The sequence below is a fragment of the Prionailurus viverrinus genome, chromosome A1 (assembly GCF_022837055.1).
Source record: "Prionailurus viverrinus isolate Anna chromosome A1, UM_Priviv_1.0, whole genome shotgun sequence".
In the NCBI taxonomy this organism is placed as follows: domain Eukaryota; kingdom Metazoa; phylum Chordata; class Mammalia; order Carnivora; family Felidae; genus Prionailurus; species Prionailurus viverrinus.
Window position 1 is genome coordinate 201,805,926 of NC_062561.1, and position 16,794 is coordinate 201,822,719.

At 35.3% G+C, this 16,794-nt stretch overlaps 2 pseudogenes; one reads left to right on the forward strand and one right to left on the reverse strand.

Moving 5' to 3' along the window:
• Positions 1 to 356: 356 nt before the first annotated feature.
• LOC125164718 (40S ribosomal protein S17-like) lies at positions 357 to 13,529 on the reverse strand (annotated as a pseudogene).
• Positions 13,530 to 15,515: 1,986 nt separating this feature from the next.
• Positions 15,516 to 15,627, forward strand: LOC125147646 (uncharacterized; annotated as a pseudogene).
• The last annotated feature ends 1,167 nt before the right edge of the window (positions 15,628 to 16,794 follow it).

The window sequence follows — 16,794 nt, forward strand, 5'->3', positions numbered from 1 at the left end:
GCACACTTATGTATATGCTCATACACAGTATACACATGTGTATATGAATATGCTCATGTACAATTGCATGTATATATGCACATACTCATGCATGCAACTGTACAAGAGCAAATATATTTTTCCAACTTATCTTTTTGGGCCTAGATCTTGAATTTCCTTTTTTACTGCTTCTACTCTCCTTTTTCTGTCCTTTTTGAACATTTGCTATTCATTAAACACAATGGTTCTGTGTTGTATCTTTGCCAAAGAAGGGTCACACTGGGTCAATATTTTGGAGAAAGCTAGATTTACTTCTCAGTCTACTTTTATGTTGTTGTCCCAGGTTTATTGACAATATTACAGTATAGCAGAAAGATTCAAATGGCTCCATATGGTGTTTTGAAATCCATTCCAACTATGGGCTGAAAGTAACCTTAAGGTTGGACAGATTGCCAAAGTTCAAGAGATTCAACATTTCTTTACTGTCAGAATCTACTTAAATGATTTCCTGATCCAGGGCTGAGACTCAGGAACATAATTATTCCTTTCTCTCTCCTTCTTCTTTAACAAAATATGGATAATTCTCATGAGGCCACTCTGAAACCCCTTCATCAGATGTGTGGCACAGCGTACTATCTTGTTGTGGACATTCTTGCTAGGAATAATGGTGACCCCTTGCTCATGTGCTTGTTCACATGGAAAGTTGTTACCCAGACATATGTAGTATGTCTCTATGAAGACCTAGGCTATTTTCTTCAGTTTGGTGTGAATGCTGCCCAATTGGTGGGTCCCTAGTAAAAGATTTTGTTCTACATTTGTGAATTCATTTTTTACTGCCTTATTTTTGGTAGGAGCTACATTGTCCTATAAGATGTGGCAGCAGGTGAAATAATAGGTCTTCATCAAAAAACAGAGATTGATGAGCACCTGGGTGGTTCAGTCAGTTAAGCATCCAACTCTTGGTTTCTGCTCAGGTCATGATCTCACAGTTCGTGAATTCAAGCCCTGCATCAGGCTTCATGTCGACAGTGTGGAGCTTGCTTGGGATTCTCTGACTCCCTCTCTCTCTGCCCCTTCCCTGCTCACTCTCTGTCTTTCTCAAAATAAATAATAAACATTAAAAAAAAACCCAGAGATTGAGCCTGCCCAGTAGGATCACAAATGTATAAGTAACAGATCTGATGGATATTGTTGCATTTTTTAAAATAGCAAGACTAGCTACACATTAGAAGCAAAAATATTATTGAGATCAAAAGTTTAATGGTAAAAATGGTAGAAAGTTTATTGGTGGAAATCGGAAGATAGTGTCAACATTGAGTTCATTGTTCTCAGCATGGTAGACTTTGATCATGATTAGGAGCTTTATACTTTGCCACAAGATAATTTTGATTGGACAGTGTGTCACAGATGGTGAGTGATTCTTCAACAATATTATAAGGAGTCTGTACTTAGTGTCTTTTTAATACTCAACTGAGATTAGATCTTTGAAAATAAATCCATGGGCATTTATTTACAACTTTTGCTCACCTGTGTACAATGTATAATGTAATGTAAGTGCTGAACTTGCAGAGAAGAAGCAGAGATGGAAAGGACTGAATCAGTATGCGTGAAGCTTGAGAAACATTGCTATAAGGAAAATCATGGTGGTCCTATTCTTTTGTCAATCAAACATGAGGGCAATCAGTGGGGATTTGTTTTCTTCAATCTTAAAAATACATTAAAAAGGAAATAGCTGCTTTTTCTGGCTTCCAGATGCTGTCATGTCTGCATGTGGAACATAGAATCACAGAAACCCCTTGGTACCATAGTGTTAGATTAAAGAGCCATACTCAGGACTTTCCATTTTTTTCCTTCAGAGAGGAAAAGGGAAAGACCACTTTCTCAATGACCCAATTATATTGTCAAGTCACTGAATTAATAAAACGTGGAGCCTCTCTTCCTCCTAATTCCTTTTTATTTGAGACAATATGTCTCATTGTTCAAACTATTTTAAACTGGCCATTCTCTTACTTGCAGCCAAATTCTTTGCAACTTATTTGCATAGATTAATAACATTTGTTCTTTTCAAAAAATCTGTGACATAAAGCAAATATTAATAGCTTCATTTTAAAAGATGAGTCTCTTGCAGTTCAGAAAAATCAAATGAGCTGCTTAGAGCAAATCTATGATTAGAATTCTGCTAATTAATCCTGGAGCTTAAGGGGTATTATTATACAGTGTCACATTGCTTTTCAAAAAGAACACATGCAGAATGACTGAATGCTAATGAGTACACTTTTACAGTATACAGTGCCTCTCAGAAGAAAGGCATTTCAATGGGGGAGACCCATTCTGCTCTAAGTAGGTAGTAGAAGTAAAAAGTGATAATGGAACAATTGCCAAGTAGGAAAACCAATTATTGTATGTACATTCTTTCAATTGCTCATTCATTAATTTTTTCATTCATTCATTCATTCATTCATTCAACATACATGTATTGAGTATCTTTTATATATCATGAAATATACTAGCATCTGGTGTTACAGAAATAAAGTATAAATAGCCTTGCCTCAAAGAATATACTGTAGTATACTATAAAGTATATAAATCTTATAAACATGTAAAATGTGGAATGAAATGTTTCCCATCCAATGGATTTGATCCTGGATGATATTTCACCCTGACTCAGGGAGTCAGAGGTGATTAATAATGGGAAGAAGAGCTAAGGACCCAGTGGATAAATTTGAGAGGCAGTAGTATTAGTGATTAATATATATATTTGTCAAGGAAGAGCATTAATCTTACAGAAGATGACAAGGGACATCAAGACTCCAAAAGAGATAACTAAGCAAATGAGCAGGTTAATTTACTACAACTTCAAAGGTGCTGAAAGTAGATAATGAGTCCCAATAGATGAGGGTACTGATCTATTCATTGCTCACAGCACAGCAAACACTAAAAGCATCAGCATTGTGACATTTTTTCCCATCATGAGATGGTTCCACACAGACCATATAATGGCTTCACACTCAGTAGGTTGCATAGTAGTTAAAGAACCAGGAGTAAGTCTTAACACCTATTGCAGCAGGCAATAAGCAAGCCAACCAACCTCCCTTGAGAAGCAAGATCTTACATGGCAATCACAATGTAGATGCCTTGACTCGTTTAATTGTCTTTGTGACTAGCTACCAGAGGATGCCTCAGGGTCAGAGGATGGTGAAGCTTACAGCAGTCCAGTCTACTCAGGAAAGTGTCAATCTGACTCTTGCTTAGAGTCAGATTTCCTGAAGAAAGTCTGACATTTTACCTTTACCATTTAGTGGCTATACATACTTTGGCAACTTAGTCCACCCCTTTGTCTCTCTTTGTAATGTGAAATTTTAATAGTGTCTTGTCTATGAGATTGTTTAAAATAGGGCCTGACATTTAGTAAATACTAAATGAATGTTCATTTTTACTATCATTCAGTGCAGCGACAGTTTCAGGTTGCTGAAAGAAAGAATGAATATAATTAAAATGTAAAAATGCCAATTGTGCTTTTGCCAGAGATATACTAACACGTATATATGGTTGGAAAAATGAAATCAAGGACCTAATGTTGAGTGAGAAAGAGGAGGATGGCAAATGTACCCAAATGGTCACAAAGCCCAAAGAATCAATGTAGATGGATCATTTGTAATTCCAATACACTTTTTTTTTCAGTAGAGGATCAATGCCTATGTCCATCCGTTTTTTTTTTAACTTTTTAAAAAATAACTTAGAAAATTGAACATTTTCTCTTACATTGTGTTTCTGATTATTACTGAAAGATCGATAACCGGATTTAAAAATTGATATATTGACTTGTGGAAATTTCAATAAAGGGCATAAAAATCAGTTATATTCCTAAAAATGTAAACACTTACTTCCTTCTCATGCCTGAAGTATTATATATAATATTGCTACCCTGGTCATTTTACCATTCATAATAATGACAATAATGTAACAGTAATAGATTATAGCTACTGAGTGCTTACTCCATGCCTGGCTTTTTTTCCCTAGCTTTAAGTACTATGCACAGACTAATTTATTTAACTCTCAAAACTATTATATAAGCAAGTGCTATTATTACCTCATTTTATAGATAAAGAAACTGAGGCATAGAGAGATTAAATTGTTCAAGGTCACAGAACTAGTAATTGTCTGAATTATGACACAGAGACTGAACTATAGAATGTAAACACACAACATTAAGAAGGATAGAACCTGATAGCAAATGTCAAGTAAGGAGATTGTTTTCTACAAAAATGTAATCCACTTTTTGATATACCTTATTTATGCACAAAAAACCCATGATCAGTAAACAAATCCTTAATGAGTAAGTCATTTTGAACAGCCCTGCCCAAATTTACTGCTAGAGGTCCAGTGACCTATCTGCTGACCTGGAACTTTGGTGTCAAAAGTTCTTGCTGAGCTTTAACCATGCATATCTTATAGATTCCCAGACTAGTAAAGGGGCTTTATTTTCTGTCTTGATAGATTTATGGATTTATTTATTGTAAATTACTCACAAGAGAGAGACATTTCATTGTAAAACACCCCCAGTATTGATTCAGTAAAATGAGGGTGTCATCATTAAACAAATCTTCCCGAATACCCAAACTATTAAAACTAATTGACTGTGTCTCTTCTTGAAGGTTAGCTAGGCATTTCATGTGCTCACTAAGGAAGGTTTTGTCTGGCATTTCCACCCCATTCACACACTATCTCAGATGACACCTCTTGCTCAAGGATTCATGAAGATTTTCCCCATCTTTTTATAGAAGAAAAATAATCTAGGAATGCTAAAAACGAGACCTTTTAAAATTATAATCACTGTAGTATACTCATTTCTGTTTATTTTTTAATAGTTTAATAGTTCAGTTATCTAAACTACAAGCAATCTGTTTTTTAAGGGAAAAAACAGAATTATTTTATTTATAGTGTTTCCTATGGAGCATTTTAGAATTTTTTTTCCAGTGTTGTTTTCCGTTATCCTGTATTAATTCTTTGATTTGACTAGTGGCTTAGAGGAGGGGTTGGTGTCCTCGTTGTTGATTGCTTCTTCAGACAATTATTCCCAATTCACGTTATTTAAAATAAAGTAAAGGGATGTCTGGCTGGCTCAGTTAGTAGAGCACCTGACTCTTTTTTTAAAAAAAAATTTAATGTTTATTTATTTTTAAGAGAGAGACAGAGTGCATAGTGGGGGAGGGGGAGAGAGAGAGGGAAACAGAATCCAAAGCAAGCTCCAGGCTCTGAGCTGTCAGCACAGAGCACAACACGTAGCTCGAACCCATGAACTCTGAGATCGTGACCTGAGCCCAAGTCAGATGTTTAACTGACTGAGCCCCCCCAGGCTCCCTGAGCATCTGACTCTTGATATCAGAGCCATGAGTTCAAGCCCCACATTGGGCATGGATCCTACTTAAAAAAATAAGTAAATAAAATAAAGTAAAAATAACCTATTTGGGGGGGCTAGTGCTCTATAGCTGAATCACTGGCTCCTTCTTCATAAAGTGTAAATGTTGGCGCATGAGGGTTTTCTCTGTCTTCTGTGGACGTGTCAATATCCACAGGACTGACTCATCCAGTTTCCTGACATACATGTTTCTTGATTTAACTTTACTTCATCCACACTACCAAAGTCACATGTTGAACACTGTCATTGCCAGAAATAACTCTACGACCCCAAATCACTGAAATAGAGCATGGGATTCTCTGATAAAATTTTCCTATAATTCTAGCTTGGGAGCTCCAATATCCCTACTGGGACTTTTCCTGAGTTCTTGGAGACTCTCTTCTTTTTATCAGTTATGTCCCTTTCTCCTTTTGTTTTTGTTCACATTCAGTTTAGTTTCCATGGTCTATCATTACAATAACAATCTTGCTTCTTTATCTTAGATTACTAATTTGGCAAAACCCAAACCATGGGTGAACAAAAATATTTACTAACTTTCTATTATTTTACAGCTGATTACTGTTCAAGAAAATTATGGATTAGAATAAAATTGGTACCACTGTCAATTTACGATTACCAGTCTCAAATGTTCTTTAATCAGCACAGAATTTCTACTATATTTTTCCAGTTGACTCACTCTCCTGGCACTTACAACAAAAACTATTTTAAATCTTCTTTAGTCAGTTCAAAAACAATTTGCCATTCCACTGTAATTACTGTCAACAACTGGGCATGTTTTCTCCATCACAAAGACAATAGAGAACATAGACAAAAATTCACTCAAATTATTATTTAATTATTGGACATTTGCATATGTTTTCTCCTTGTTCCCTTCTTTAAGAGAAGTTGTATGCTTTTTCTCTATAGCCAGTCTTTTCACCATTAATTGCTCTGGATCCCGCACATCCTAAATTTCTCAAAATTTAAGAAGGATAGTAGTTTGGAAACCACCCTGCCCTCATTCTGTGTAAGGGGAGATTTGGAGGGCCAAGAAAGAAAGAGTAGTTTACACTAGTGTGGTAGGACCTATAATACCTTACCCAAGAAAAAAAATATTTATTTGCAAATAATAGTTATGTAATTTTCCCACACAAGTGAAATCAAAATCATGTTCAAAGAAGGAATATGTTCTATGCAAATGAGATTAGACTGTATTACCACTGAAGTCAGATGAGCTTGATTTTTAGGTAAACAAGTGAAAAACTTAGTTATAGCTCATCTCAATAGGGAAGTAAGCTAGAATGGGAGCTTCTGCTTTTGCCCTCACTTCTTGCCTACAGGCCATAGCACTTTCTATTTAGAACCAAAAGACATAAGTAAAACACAACCTTCATGATCATCCATCTAAGTTGAAATACTTTACTCTGTAAGGCACAAAAAAGAGACCAAGGTTGAATATAAGAATTGTGGGGAAGGGAGGGACTCAAAATTCAGAATGCAAGGAGGGATTTCCTGAGGGCAGGTGGTAGGAGAAGATTTGGAAGCATGAAAATAGAAAATGGGAGGGAAAAAAAAAGAAGGAACATACTCATAGTAAAGATACAAGTCTGTGAATTAAGAGAGAATATAAAAAGTCAAAGGTACCTTCTCCATATTCCCTATGCTGTATTATTCTGTTTTTATCATGTTTTTCTATGAAGAACATGATTTTCTATCTTATAACCTATGTTGTGTAAGGTCTACAGAAAATTAGCCTAACAAGCAGAATTTAGGAATAAAGGTGTAATTTCACCTTAATCATTTTGTGGGAGTTCCGATGGAGACAGAGACAAAGCTTGCTAGGCTTACCTGAGAATTGCTACACTATTTCTACTGGTCATCACAGTGTTGGGGTTACCCAAGTGCCATGAGCATCTGAGAAAACTCTCAGGGACTGAAAACCATAAGAATAAACTTCCTACCTGTTTATACCCTTACCACCCCTAAACACCACTTCAACTCTCTCAGAGTTGGTTTCCATCTATTTTCATTATTCTCTTGGAATAGTTCTGTTCACTTTGCTATAAGTCAGTATATCGAGTTTCCCCCCAGTCCTCTCAATACTGGATCTTCTGTTTGTATTCAAGTGGTTTTTCCATTTTTCAAAAATCCCTTGGCATTGGCATTGGCACATTTGCCACTTTTTCTTGTACTCTTTTGCCATTTCTTCTCAGTTTTCTTTCCATTTCAAATTTTTCTAACTGGTTCCTAAATGTTGAAATTCCTCAAGGCTTGTTCCTGATTTTCACTCCTCTCTCATGTTCCATTCTCTCTTTACACTATCTCATCTATGCCTATGACTTCAATTACTGTCTCTGGAATAATGATTCTGAAATTTCAGTTTTTAGCTCCAAGTTGTCTGAATTTCAGACCTATCACACTGGCTAGCTACATCTTCACTTGGATATCTCAAAGACACCTGCTGTATATGCTAGAATTGAACCCATAGCTTTCTTTCCAATCTTTGCCATCTTCCATTATTTCCTTGTGGGATAAATTGACATAATGATATTGAAAATTTATATTCAGAATTTGTGAGTTTTTTTAAGTTTATTTATGTATTTTGAGAGAAACAGAGGCAGCATGGGTGGGGGAGGGGCAGAGAGGAAAGAGAGAGAATTCCAAGCAGGCTCCATGCTGCCAGCACAGAGCATGGGGCTCGAACCCAGAAAGCTGTGAGATCATGACCTGAACCAAAACCAAGGGTCAGACGTTTAACTGATTGAACCACCCAGGCACCCCTACATTCAGAATTTGTGATGATAGATACTTGAGCCATCATTAAGGAAAAATTCATTGAAAGATAAATTTATAAATGGAAACAGTTTCTAGAGTGGTCTTATTTCAGTAAGATGGCTTCTCAACTGTTGTAGGCTATCCAAGGCAGCTGAATTAAAAGAAATTTCATTTAGTTCATAATATCTCACTGCAGTGTTGTTTTTTTTAAAAAAATAACATTACAACTTGTGTTGTCAGAAAAAAATTATTCTTCCGAAGTAATGCAACAATGAAATATAGGACATTTTCATTTTGGATGAAATTCTTATAATAGGAATTATTATAATTGAAAAATACAGGATGCTTTAAAAATATATATCATACCATTTTGTTTAAAAATAATTTTTAGTAAAATTGGAGGAAATGAAAAGTCATCATTTTGAATATTACATTTTGGATCTCCTGAGCAGGACCATATTAATAATAGGATCTCCACTATGAGGATAAAGGAAGATGCTAATTAATTTTAATTAAGTAAACCAGCCTATGGATTGGCTTTTGAAAAAAAAAATTCTTAAGAATTTTATATCTCCTTTCAAATTACTGACACGGACAGAAGTGTGAGGTCATTTCTTAGACTTTTTCATCGTACCCAAAGTGAAAGGGAAGTGGAAGCATGATGAAAATCGGCCTCATTTGCCCGTTTTGAGCATAATAAGGCACTTTTACACAGACACTTAGGGCTCTCTTGTGGTTGTGCTAGTTCTAATTAATGCCTGCCACCTACCATCCCTGGGCTGAAGAACGAAACCAAGAGAATCCCTTCAGGGGGAGGAAAACGAATTTTAAAAAATGTCTCTCTGAAAGATTTCCTGTAACCACTTTACGAAACAACATGAAATGATTGAAAAGGTGTCTCTGTATTTTTCATTAATATGCTCACACTCATGCTATGTATGTGGAATAATCAACAAAAAATAAGGGAGCATTTCTTTCCATGTAGGATGCAAACATTATGGGCAAGTCACATTTTAATTTCATACTTGATGTTTCAGCTTATGCTATGTTTTTAGTTAGTGCTGGCCTATTAAGCTGCTAATTTATCTACCGTTGTGAAGGCCTCTGGAAATGCTGCTCCATAAATAATAGAGCAGTGATCCATAACCACCTCCCATGTAACAGCATCAAGTCCACTGCAGCTAATAGGAACGAACTGTTGGTTGCTAGGTGCCAAAATGCTGCTTGCCTATTTAGGAAGTGATATAGTTTTGTCTCCCTGCTAAGATGACAAAACTGTAATTAGAGATTAATCAAGAGCTACATTAGTGCCACAGTTTCCTGCAGTCTGACTTTTGTTGCCCACCAGCAGTTAAGTGCATCTGCCTGTATTTACCAGTTCTCTGGAGATTTAGAAATTTATTGTCATATTTACGGGAACAGCTGCCGTGCAAGTTGTCAAATCATAAAGAACTAACTCAAGAGAATGCATATAATTAACTAGTCTGTCTTTAGTCTATTTATTTCTAAAATGAGGCTTCATTTAAAAAGATTAAAAACATATTACATAACCAGCTATTTTTTTTGTCCTTGGATTTTGTTATTTTTCATTAAAACATTTCCATAGTAATTTATACTGAATAAATAAAGATCAATTCAAATATTGGAAGGGAGACAAATACATGCTGATAGCAAAGGAAACTTGGATCTTGTGATTTTTCTGAGAGCTGGGCTGTTGATGTATGTTAACATCATTTAAGATCTAAACTGCTATGGTTTTTAAAGAAAAATAATGAGGAGTTATTATGGAATTCATCTTTGTTTAAGTTTCATTTGCTATTCCTTTAGAACTTTTGCTGTGTTTGCTTTGGGGCAAATTTTTCTGTCATTTCTCTTTACATATATTGGATTTTTATTTTTTCAAATGCTGTAATATTTGGGCATGCTAATGACAAACATTTTTCTTTGTTGAAAGCCTGATATTCCTAGATGAATTTTTGGTTTAGTTGATTACTATAGCAAATACAGTATCAAAATTAAGACTATTGAAATATTTTAAATCTTAATAAAGTTATGATCAGCATTAAGTAATGAATGCCTTGTTATTTTTATCTATCATCTATCTATCTATCTATCTATCTATCTATCTATTATTATCTTAAACCTTGAAGTGGAATTAAATATAATATGTATTTTGTATTGTTTTAGTTGTCACAGTAAACAGATAAATAGTTTTAAATGAAATCATTGGAAAATTGTATTTGTATAAGCACACTTTATAAAACTATATACATATCAGACACAGACACAACACACATTTTTAAGCAGATTCATAGTATGTATATTATTTTGCATTTAAAGAAAATACACTTTGATTCCATTTTGATTCTTCTGACTTACATCAGAATTTTGGAGCAGTTGTAATTCACTCTACTATTCAATCTGTTAATACAAAACTAGTTGCATTACAACTTATAAGTCTTTAATCACATTAAAAACTAAAAGCTACTTTGCAGTAAGTTGAGGTTTTATGCTCAGATTTTTAATTACAGTGCTGTATTTCAAGTATAAAATACTCTTAGACATCCATTTCACTAATTTTGGGCTCCATAGGAAAAGTACAATTTTCTCAGGGTGTTTGAGACTTTATTTACTCTTCCTCCCTAAAAGCAAAGAAAACAAAATAGACTGTTATTGCTGCAATTGTCCTGTTTCTAAAAAATACATAACATACAAGTATATGTATATGTATATAGTCTTATTCACCTATATTCAGATAAAACCTCTGTCAGAAGTCTTTAGAAATATAATAAAAAAGAACTACAAGATCAGCCACAGAAGAATTTGTGCTGTCAAATTCATTTTGATATTTGCATTTTTGTTTTCAGTCTAACGTGACAAACTTCCATCTATTTGAGAAGTATTGTTAATTTAGAAAAAATATGAAATCGAAGAAATGAAATATAGGAAGAAATTTTGCATCATTACTGAAAGAGCCCTGCAGGGACTGAACTGAGAGCTTGAAACGGATTCCCGGCTGCTAACTACACTTTTGTTTGTTTGTTCAGGAAAGCACCAGAGCCAACTCTAACACTGACAGTACAGAAGAAGCTGGCCATTAAAAAAAATATGAAATCAGACTTCTACTGATAATTTATATATATTGGAGTACACACTATATAATTTTCGAAGAATATGGATTTTTGTTGAAATCAGGTAAGTTCGTTTTTGGAAATACCAGAGACTCAATTGACAATTTTATAATTTTTAGCTAGCATAGAATACATTGATTTTGAATAAAAAGACAATACCATACTAATGTGTATAGTTACTTACAGGTATTTTAAATACTAATATTTGCTTCAAATAACTTCTTATATTTTTAATCACACTGCTAGCATCTGTTAGTAAATATATATTTTAAAATATAGAGTGTTATAAAATGAAAACACTATTAAATAGAATCTTCTGGCAAAAGTGTAACAAACTGTTAAAAATAATTAATAGGAATTTTTCTCCCTCCTCAGTATGTTCCCTTCTATTGAAGATATGGTTAGGACTCACAGTTCTTCAATAATGTTAATTATAAGCAGCCTAGTTATAAGCTGAGGTCACAAATTATTTTACATAACACATTATTATCAATGCAGAAAAGCATCTGTGCAATGGAAGGGGGAGTGCTTTAGAAGCTAATCACTAGACGTGGTTTCATTACTATGTTATTTGTTCTACAGGTTATTTTAGGAACAATAATAATAGTAATAAAACTTGTTATTTTTCTTTTAGGAAGAAATTTAACACAATTATTAAAACCTAGAAAATGTCCATGAGCCTTGAATTATCAAATTCCAATGATTTAGTGTAGACTGAGGCTGAATATTCTTTCAACTTTGATGTACGAAATACTTCATGTGTTAATTCATTTATTAGTGTGATGTGTTAATTAATTAGTGTTATAAACACTATACACAAACAATGAACACTATAACTTAGAGGATTAAACTAAATTCATCAGAGTCGGGCGCCTGAGTGACTCAGTTGGTTAAGCGTCCAACTCTTGATTTTGGCTCAGTTCATGATATCATGGATCGTGGGTTTGAGCCCCACATCGGCTTTGTACTGACAGCTCGAACCTGCTTGGGGTTTTCTGTCTCCTTCTCTTTCTGCCCCTCCTCTGCTCTCTTTCTCTCTCTCTCCTTCTCTCTCTCAAAATAGATAAATAAGCGTTAAAAAAATAAATTCATCAGATTCAAACATGTCTTGGAGTTGAATGCTATTTTGCTGTATTTTCGTTTTATGGTCTCAGGAGAATTAATTTCCTTTGACTCAGTTTCCCCATCTGAAAACAAAGAGAGAAAATAAAAATCTAGCCCACAAAGTGGTTGGAGATTTATACTGTTTGAAACATGTAAAATGCTTAAGGTTCTTGGCACATCTTACTGTTTCAAATATTCCTTTAGATATGGTTATTATTCCTAAGAGTGAATGTCCTTAAAACCTACTCCTGAGGCCAGGGTTCTTCTCGGATCCAGGACCAAGAGGCTTTGAGTTGCTGGAGCTGAAGCTCCAGGAAGGAAGGTGAGGGAGCTGCAAGAATATGGCCCAAGGACAGGGCCACACACACCACCATGTTGCCTTCACTTTTCCTTCTTTCTCACATCAAGTTGCCGGGTCCTCTCTGCTGTCTGCTTTTTGGCTTTCTTAACCTTGTCATATGCAGCTGGCAGGAGAGAGGAACCCCGAGGAGCTCAGCCATCTTCCTGGCCCTGCTGTCTAGCCCCAGAGCTATGGATTGGCAGCTTAGTGACTGGGTCTGAAGACTGGAACAACAAGGACTGTGCCACAAGACAGAGTTTAGTGGACCAGAGTTGGAGGGCAACAGTGTTATCTAACCATGGGGAACAATTTGGAAAAAAGGAGGATGCACTTACCCCAGCTGCCTGTCGATCAGTATCTCCAAGCCTGAAAGCTTGTAGATTCCTTCTGCTAAACATGAGGATCAAAAAAGGGAGAAAAATAAAGTTAGGCTTAGTGATAGTGCTCATCCTCAGGAAGGCACCTCAAAGAAAGCATCAGGCTGCAGAAAAGTCAATGCAGCAAATGACCAACCAACAAGGAAGGGTGAGCACATCAGCAACTGATCAGATGCCTCGAACATGCCAAGTGCAGTGTTACAGCCAGGTACTCTGTAGCACTCAGATGGGAGAGGAGTTGGGGAAGACCCACTTGCCGAAGCAAGTCTTCTTCACATGCCTAGGAGAGTATCACCTGCTCTGGGATTATCTGGATTTTTGTTTAGGCAGCAGGAGGGGCACTCTGTGTACATGCCCTCTTCATTTGAATGAGTTAGAGGATGTGGTTCTTCACTCTCCCACCTTGGGCCAGTCAGGACAACCATGCTAACATGATGAGGGAAATCTAAGGTATGCTTCCTATACCCAAAGAGAGGCTGCTGGCTCCCACATTGAGACTGTCACCTCACAATCACCAAGATTTGCAGTGGAGGAGGCAAAGTCTATAGAGGGGGCCAGCTGCTGCCCCCAGCAGAGGGGGTGCATCTGCTTCCTGGTGAGTACCTATTCTCAACCCTACAGATGTTAAAGGGCTCCTGGAAGAGGCAAGAGTCTCCACCACCAAAAGGAAACAGGCACTCTAAACTGGGACAGCCTTTCGGGAGGTAAATTTTACCATCAAAATTTAAAATGTACTTTGTCTTTGATTCACTAGTAGGAATTTGGATTTGAAGGAGTATCCCAAAATAAATATACAAGGATGTCCACTGCAGCATTGTTTATAGTAAACCCCCAACTGTAACAAACCAAAATCTTGGTCAACAGGGATTGACATATTAAAAAATTATGATAGACAGAAGACTTTACAGGCAAACTAGAAAGATCTTTAAGGAATAATGAGTGAAAAAAGTGAAGCCTAGTACAATATATAAAATATCACTTGGGGTTTAAAATAAACAAATGAATGCATGAAATATAAAAGGAGATACTCAGGTATGTGCACAGTCTTTGTCTTCTTTGTTTTCCTCAAAGCAATTATAAGAACTTAACAGTGGTTTCATTCGGAGAGAGGCTGAAGGTGGAAGAGAAGGACACATTTACTACTCATTTTATACCTTTCTGTAATTCAAATTGTCAAACCTTAAATAAGTTTCATTTTATTATCATTTTTCTTGTCAATAGGGGCTCTCTTGATGGGAGGTTATGGTCCATTTTTAGTTTGTATCTTTGTCAAAGAGAGAGAGAAACTCGTGGTAAGAAATAATCCTTCTTCTTCTAGATGCTGTATATGTCAATGAGATGTTTAGCTGTGATGCAGCCATTTTGTGAACATGAGGTAATCTAGTTAGTGGGTGGCAATCAGAAAGACAGAAAGACCAAGGACCTCAGTTTTCTTGATGAGTAGCTGAATTATCCAACCCTTCACTATTTAGGACATAATATAATGTAAGAGAAAAGATTATCCTTATTGTTAAAGTCAGTGGAATCAGGATTTTATGTTACTTGCAGTTAAAATAAACCTAAACTTGTACACCATCTATTGAAGAGATAAAAGGCATGTTCTATGTTCTAAAAGGCAGGGATTGAGATGCAAAGGTCAGATTATACTAGGCTACAAACTTCAGCTTCAAAGTGAGATACAAATGACTAATAAATGTGAAAAACTCAACCTCACTCTTAAAGAGAAGGGCATTTTAAAACTACAATGAAATGACATTTTTTATCTCCATGTTGACAAAGAACAAAAAGCTTGATCACATCCAATAGTGTCAAAGGGAAATCAGCATACCCATTTATAAACAGTATAGAGCTACGGAAAGCATTTTGTTAATAATTTTCAAAACTAAAAATCGAAACCCAACAACTCTGCTTTGCAAGAGGATGTACATAGTGATAGTCATTAGCATTGTTTGCAAATTCAAATTAGCTAAAAACTACCCAATTGCCCATCGTAAGGGGAACAATTAATGAATCACATTACATTAATATTGAATTCTTTGAAGTAATTAAAAAAATGAAAATATATCAAATAAATATTGAGAAAAACAATTTGCAGAATAGTACAGAATGGTATACTGCCACTTGTGTGTGTGTGTGTGTGTGTGTGTGTGTGTGTGTGTGTGTGTGTGTTGGGGGGTTATTTTAAAAAGTATAAACTGAATCTGGAATGATAAACAAAAACCCAATAACATCAGTTGCACTAAGGAGGGGGATTAGGTGGATAGGTGGATGCAAGCAGGAGAAGGAAGAAAGACTGACTTTCACTATATACCTCTATGTATACCTACTGAATTTTGTGCCATGCACTTATATTAGCTATTCACAATGATTCATTAGTGGAAGGAGAGATAATCATAATAATAAAAGAATAGGTAGCTTTTCAGCCTTTTGGCTAAGATCAAGTGTGGTACCTGTTCTTATCCGTTTAATATCTGATTTTTCCTCTATCTAGTAAGAAAATAATAATTTAATGGAGGAATATCACAAGATAGTGAGCTAGAAAAATTATTATTTCTATAAATGTGAAGGTATATTTAATTTTAAATATTCATTTATTTAAAAATGTTAATAGATGGGTGCCTGGATGGCTCAGTTGGTTAAGCATCCGACTTTGGCTCAGGTCAAGAACTCGCAGTTTGTGAGTTCGAGCCCCACATCGGGCTCTGTGCTGACAGCTCAGAGCCTGGAGTCTGCTTCTGAATCTGTGTCTCCCTGTCTCTCTGCCCCTTTCCCACTCATGCTCTGTCTCTTGTCTCTCTCTTTCAAAACAATAAATATTAAAAAAATTTAAAAATAAATAACTAAAAAATATATTAATAGAGATGGAATGAGTCTTCACATAACAAAGTGTGACTAACATGGAAAAAAAAGAAAATCAGGCAAACACAAAAATGTGCAGAGAATCTGAGATGTATTTTCACTACCATTCTACAACTACATTGATTTTAATATTCTTATTGGATTTATTTCGAGAATACACTCATGTTGAATGTACATATTTATTTACACAAAATTCAATTAGGCAACTAGTTTGTATTCTGATTTTTCCCTTTGTCCCATTTATTATATTTTGAGCATTTTTATTGTCATCAATGAACTTTAAGAAATAATTTTAATGGATATATAATAATTCAATGGCTGTGGTATCGCTTTTTAACTCTTTGTCATTATTCATAATTAGAATGCTTGCTATTGTCACATAAGCATTACAATGAAATTTTTCTACATATATTGGTGTCCATCTCCTTAGGATGAGTTCTGGCAACAACTATTAATTGCTTTGCCAAAAGGTTATGTTGATTTTTACTTATGTAAGTACTTTATGAGAATCCTTGTCCCACCCAACAATTTCTACTTTTGGAAATTTTTTTATGTTTGCCAGTTTTATGAAAGTTAATGGCATCTTTAAAAATCTTGCATTACTTATTTGTAACATAAACCTTTATTTATGTGTTTGGCGTCCATTTGTATTCCTTCTGTTCTAAAATGTCAAATGATTTGGGGCATTTTTTCTGTAGCAGAGTTAGTAACTCACTTATTTGACTTGAAAGTTATCTTTGTCTCTCTGTGTCTCTCTCAAAAATAAGTAACATTAATTTTTTTTTAATTTAAAAACACGGATGCCTGGGTGGCTCAGTCAGTTAAATGTCC